At 48.4% G+C, this 6,526-nt stretch overlaps 1 pseudogene; it reads left to right on the top strand.

Annotated features, from left to right (window-relative positions):
• The first annotated feature begins 434 nt into the window (after window positions 1-434).
• LOC119339711 lies at window positions 435-4,264 on the top strand (annotated as a pseudogene).
• Window positions 4,265-6,526: the final 2,262 nt, after the last annotated feature.

The following is a 6,526-nucleotide window of genomic DNA, read 5'->3' as shown; positions in this document are numbered from 1 at the left end:
GTGCTTACCCACTAGCTTAGCGTGCAGATGAGACAAGCAACGGCCCGTTGCAGCATTTTCCATCTAATCAATGCAGCAGGTCGCTCTGTTCCTCTTCCTTAAAAATTCTGCACCTTTTTGTCCGTGCTGAGTTGCTTAGCACATGGGCTGTCGTCCCCCTCGAGTTCCTGATTGATTTGTTACACTACTGCCTAGGCTCGTCCTTCAATTTCAGATCTAGCTTAGGAGTAGCACCAAACTTTACTAGTTATTCGTTAATTACAGAGGATCACACCCTCTATGCCTACAGATCTGTGCTATAAATGGATCCGTCCATCGATCCACCAGGAACACTCACAACCAAACAGCTAGCCTTTGCCTAGCTCACACAACCTCTCATACATACCACCAACCACCATATATAGTTAACCCTGCCTTCCGGGGCGCCGGAGGAGATGGAGGCGGCGATCGGTGCGGCGAACAGGCTCATTGGCAGCATGCTGAACCACCCGTCCAATGAGTTCGTGGAGGCGTTTGTTGCCAGCTCCCAGCTTGGGCTCAACTCCCACAAGATCAAGCAAGATCTCATGCTCGCACAAGGCCTGCTGCAAGAGGCCCAAACGAGGGGTGTGAGCGCTAACCTCGGTCTCCAGGGGTTGCTGCAGAAGCTCACCATCAAGGCCGACGAGGCTGAGGATGCGCTGGATGAGCTTCACTACTTCATCATCCGGGACCACCTCGACGGCACCCACGACGCGGTGCCTGACCTGGGTGATGACATCCTAAGTCGTGCTCGCCATGGTTGCTATGCTCTTCGCCACACTGTCGGTAACTGCCTTGCATGCTTTTCTTGTTCACGCATCAAAGATGGTGATGATGGTGTTGCTGCTGATGTCATTACTGATAATCCACCCAATGCCACAATAAACCCTGGTAGTGGTGATAATGATGATCCAGTTGCTAAGTTACCATTTGACAGAGTTGCCATGTCCAAAAAAATCAAGCTAGTAATAGAGGAAATACAGTCCCTGTGTGACAGTGTCTCAAAGTTGCTCCCCACAATACCACACCATAGCACCATCAGAACAATCACCCCAAGCCATCGTGTCACAGGATCAACCATTACACAACAAACATTGCATGGGAGGAGAGCCCTTTTGGATAAAACCATAGATGATATCCTCACTACTGCCACACAACATTTTGAAACCCTGTCTGTTCTTCCTATAGGTGGTCTAGGGGGTATTGGAAAGACAACTTTCACCCAACACCTTTATAGTGATGAAAGGATAGAAGAGCACTTTGCTGTTAAGGCTTGGGTTTGTGTATCAACAGAGTTTGATGTGGTTAAGCTCAGCCAACAGATCCTTAGCTCCATAAAAAGAAGCAACACTTGAAATCAAACAAACAATTTGGATGAGCTCCAAATATCCATCACAGAGGAACTCAAGTCCAAAAGATTTTTAATTGTGGTTGATGATATATGGGAATGCAATAGCGAGGGATGGAAAACCCTGTTAGCTCCATTCTTGTCACAACTCGATTTCCATATATAGTTGAAATGGTGAAAACCACCATCCAAATAGAACTGCAAGGTCTGGAGTTTGATGACTTCTTCACATTTTTTTCATTAATATTTGGGGACAACAAACCTGAGTATTGCTAAGGGGACTTGGGTGATCTTGCAATTGATATTGCAAAAAAATTGAAGGGTTCACCTCTAGCAGCCATAACGGTTGGTCGGTTATTGAGCAAGGACTTCTCTCAAGGACATTGGATGGGAGTTTTTCAAAACAACGAGTGGCAAAAAGTGAAAAATGTTGATGACATTATGCCATCATTAAGGATTAGCTATGACTACCTTCCTTTTCATCTAAAGAAATGTTTTTCATATTTTTCCTTGTTCCCTGAAGATTTTGAATTTAAGAAGTTAGATATGACGTATTTTTGGATTGCACTGGGAATCATAGAAAAAGATGAGAATTATATAGAAGAATTAGTAGATAATGGCTTCCTTGTGAAGGTAGTTAATGATTCTGAGCAACCATACTATGTAATGCATGATTTATTACATGAATTGTCTCTAAGTGTTTCGTCGCAAGAGTGCCTCAACATATGTAGGTCAAATTTTAGAGTTGATGACATCCCACAAACTGTTCGACATGTATCTCTCACAATGGAAGATAGATTTGAAGGGGGTGTTAGGGAAGAAATGATTAAATTGAGGAGCAAGATAGACATTTGCAATTTGCGAGCTTTGACGATTTTTAGAAAATATGATGAAACAACTGATGGATTTTTTAAAGATATTTTTAAGGAAATAGAGGGTCTTCGTGTCCTATATATAGTAGCAAATTCCCAAAAATCTTTGCCGCTCAACTTTTCAAAACATATCCACCTCCGATACCTAAAAATTACAGGACCATATTTTTTAAACATTTGGTCAGAACCGACTTTTCCTAGTACACTATCCAGATTTTATCACTTGAAATTTTTAGACCTTAGAAGCTTTGGTGACTATAGAAAGTTACCTAAAGACATTAGCCGCCTTATAAGTTTACGCCATCTTTTTGTTGATAAAGAACTCCAATCCAATGTTCCTGGGATCGGAAAGATGAAATACCTGCAGGAGCTAAAAAAATTCTGTGTTAAAAAAGAGAGTGTTGGATATGAACTGAGAGAGTTGGGGAAACTAACAGAGCTTGGAGGAGAACTCAGCATACATAATCTTGAGAAGGTGGCAACCAAGGAAGAGGCTGCAGAAGCCAAACTTGAGATTTGAAAGAGTTGTGGTTAGTTTGGGGTACAGATCACCAACATAGCACAGAATATGGTGTTCTTGATGCTCTTCAGCCACACCATAATCTTGGAGCACTTGGCATTATAAATCATGGTGGTGTAAATGGTCCTAGTTGGTTGTTTGGTGACATTAGCATCAAAATGTTGGGGTCTCTGCACCTGGAGGGTGTGTCTTGGGGCACCCTTCCACCTTTTGGGCAGCTAATGCATCTCACATCACTCACATTGACCAACATCTCTGTATTTCGTGAGATCAGGCCTAGTCTTTTTTGTGTGACGGACAAAAGCTTTATGAGTTTGAAGCGGATTGTTCTTGCTAGATTACCTGAATTTTTTGAGTGGGTTGGAGGGGCCAATTCTTTTTCAAGGCTTGAATACATCAGCTGCAAAGATTGTCCGAATCACTTCACGCTGCCCTTCCTGGAGTGCTCTGTCTCTTATACCAATCTTTGGCATTTTTCCATTGATGATTGCCCAAAGTTGTCTCTGCCCCCCATGCCTCACAGGTCCACGCTGACATATTGTCGTGTGGCACTTCCTTCTAGAGAGCTTACATATTCTAGAGGGAGGAATAGGATGTTTGTTGATGGGTATAGTGGTGGGCTGGCCTTGCATAACCTGCGTAATGTAGTGGAAGGGAGAATCAGTAATGTGTCAGCCTTTTCACTGACGGAGCTCAATAAACAGAAATCCCTAGCAAGGCTATATTTCTTCAAATGCAGCATCACGTGCCATGGACTGCAGGATCTCATGTGCCTCGAATCAGTTGAAGTAAGGGATTGTCCCAACTTGTTTCGGTGGCCCGTCGAAGCAGCTCACACCATCAGGCCTTTCCCCGCTTCCCTTAAGACACTTGAGATCCAAGGAGAGTCAGGCATGCAGTCAATGGCTCTGCTCTCAAACCTCACTTGTCTCACCCATCTAAAACTGGTGGACTGTGAGAATTTGACAGTGGATGGGTTTAATCCTCTCATCACAGTCAACCTTGATACATTGGTGGTCTATAACGCAGATAAGTGTATCAGCGGATCTGTTCTCAGAATTGGCGGGAGCAAGGACCAGCCTATCATTGCGTCCGGGGTCGTTCCTGAAGTTGAGTTACCTTGTAGTGGATTGCATCTCAGCGGTGCTTGTTGCTCCCAGCTGCACCCTCCTCGCCCCTACCGTCAAGTTCTTATACTTCTGGAATGATCAGCGGGCAGAAAGCTTCACGGGAGAGGAAGAAGGAGCTCTTCAGCTCCTCACCTTCCTCAATTTTCTCCATTTTGGGGATTGTCCAAATCTGCTATCCCTTCCTCAAGGGATACACAGCCTTCCTTCTCTTGAGACACTACGTGTTGAAGGTTCTCCTCAAATCCGGTCTCTGCCTAAGGGGGCCTTCCCCACTTCACTGCAAAGACTAGCCGTACGAAGTTGCAGCTCTGAGTTACAAGAGGAAGTCGAGAAATTGAAAGCAACAAATCCAGATTTTCAGGTGCTGCTTTGAGTTGCACAAGGTAACACGCCTCCTGGTTTCTATGTATTCCTTGTTTTCTGGAGGCGTACACGGGTTCGAGGGACCAGTGGGTGGTTTTTTTGGTGGAGCGGTGCTTCATCCTGTACATTGATGACGGCGGATCTCGGCGGCGTGGTGCAATGGAGACTCGGCGCCCGATGCGCGGTGCTGGACTCGCGCAGGAGGCGGTTGTTGTCTGGCGTCATGGTGGCGTCGATGGCAGAGTGGCCTGACAAGGTAGAAGCAATATCTGCTCTGAAGATGGACCAGTGGAAGATGGCGGCGACGACACATGTGAGTGCGTCAGACCAGTTCATGCCCCAGACCCGGTATGTGGCTCGGCTGGGGCTTCTGGCTTTTGATGATAGGTTTAGGTGAGTGGACTAGGTATTTGGCCAGCTAGCGCCCCTTCATCATATGGATAGGAGTAGTGGCATATGATGTCAAGATGGCGGATTCATGCCTATTATTGTAATACTTTGTAAGGTCCTCGAGAATAATCAATAAAGTGGCCGCATGCATCTCCCAGATGCACAGAGGCCGGGGGTCATCCTCCTTTTTCTAAAAAAAATGTATTCCTTGTTTTCTTACGAGAAAAGGAAATCAATCCCACCATTCTCTACTGTTTTATAGTACTGACAAATAACTTGTTACTCTGACAGGTGGCTTAGTTGCCGGCACAGCTGCTCGGTCGTTGGCATTGTTACATAAGTAATGAAGCCTTTCGGTCTACAGTTATTGAGTTCAGCTCTGGTCAGGATATATCAATGCAAGTGATCATGTCGCATGTGCACGCGTCAGTCGATCCATTCGTCAGTTAATTAGTAGGTGCTTGTTTGACACTTTGCGCGTTCTGTGTGGCATCATCCTTCAGGTTCAGGTGTTCCCTATTGACGAACCCAAACAAAACCCTGCAGAGGAAGCTATGATTAAAGATCACACGGTGTGATCATGACCCCTTTCAACCCGACGGAGGTGACTAACGAGTAGAGGCTGGTCAGTGCATGAAGGTACTGAACATTTGAATGCCTATATATTGTTTTTTTTTTTGAAACGAGGCAAAAGACTTGCCATTTTCATTGATTAAGAAGAAGTAAGAATTGCCCGGTTAACTGACGGAAAACCGGGCTAAAACCAATATAACCCAACCCATATAACATGGGCACCACCGGCCAACCTGGCCACCGACATGAAACATGAGCTGCAAAGAAGAAAAGACATCCGCCGGGGAGTCGCAAGCGTCATCGTCATCACCGGTTATCTCCGAACGGGCGACTCCGACTTCACCATAGAGCTCCACCAACAAGTCGCCCTCGCAAACAGCTACACAGAGCAATGACGGCACATGCCAACAGATGGCCACACGCGCCAACAACCGACAACTTCGACTTTGACGACGAGCCTCACAAGGGAAATATGCAGGACTTGCACCGCCCGTGCCCTAAAGAGCACCTCCGACTACCAAAGCCCGAGCCGCGACCCAAGCTCCTCTTGACGCCATCATCGTTGCCAAACAGAAATCAGCGCCCCTGAAACGGCTGCCTCAGCAAACCACGCGGCGAAGATGCCGCCATCCCACGCGGCGAAGATGCCGCCCTTCCATGCGGCGAAGATGCCGCCATCCACCGGTCTCAGGTTGTAGCCGGCTCCAAGACGATGCCCCCAAGGAGGAAGAAGACGTGAAGACGCCTTCAACGCCCGATCCCGCAGATCAGAGGTTTCCCTCCGGAGCCAAGGCCGCGGGGTGAGGGGTGGAGCACCATACATCGACGACGCTTCCAGGAAAGAGCGCGACGCCCATAGGCGCCGCCGTCGCCAGCTCCGGCAAAGGCCGGAAGAAGGATTTCTCCCTGAGATGCTCGACCACCACCAGCCCGTACCGGCCAGCCACAGACCTCCATCAAACCTCCCTAAAACCTCCACCAAACCAGCACCGCAGAGCACCGAGGGGAGCCTCCCGTCAGCGCCCGCCCCTGCCAAGGCCGTCCCGCGCGCCCGCCCGACCAGATGCCGGGCCCTGGACGCACACCACCGTCACCGCCATCGGGCCGACCTCACGCCGTCGCCCTCACCAGGCCTTGGGGCAGGAGGTCACCGCCGCCACGCCGCAGGAACCGCACCACGCGGAGACAACGAACAGGCTGCAGCAGAAAACCCCCGAAGAACGCCCGGATCCAGCCACGCCCGGCCAGATCCAGCGTCCGCCAGCCTCCCCGCCGGCCACCGAAGCACCACCGAGGCTCCCGCGCCGCC

This window comes from Triticum dicoccoides, chromosome 7B (genome assembly GCF_002162155.2).
Source record: "Triticum dicoccoides isolate Atlit2015 ecotype Zavitan chromosome 7B, WEW_v2.0, whole genome shotgun sequence".
Taxonomy (NCBI): domain Eukaryota; kingdom Viridiplantae; phylum Streptophyta; class Magnoliopsida; order Poales; family Poaceae; genus Triticum; species Triticum dicoccoides.
The sequence above is the reverse complement of the archived record's forward strand: the minus strand, read 5'-3'. Positions and strand labels throughout refer to the sequence as shown.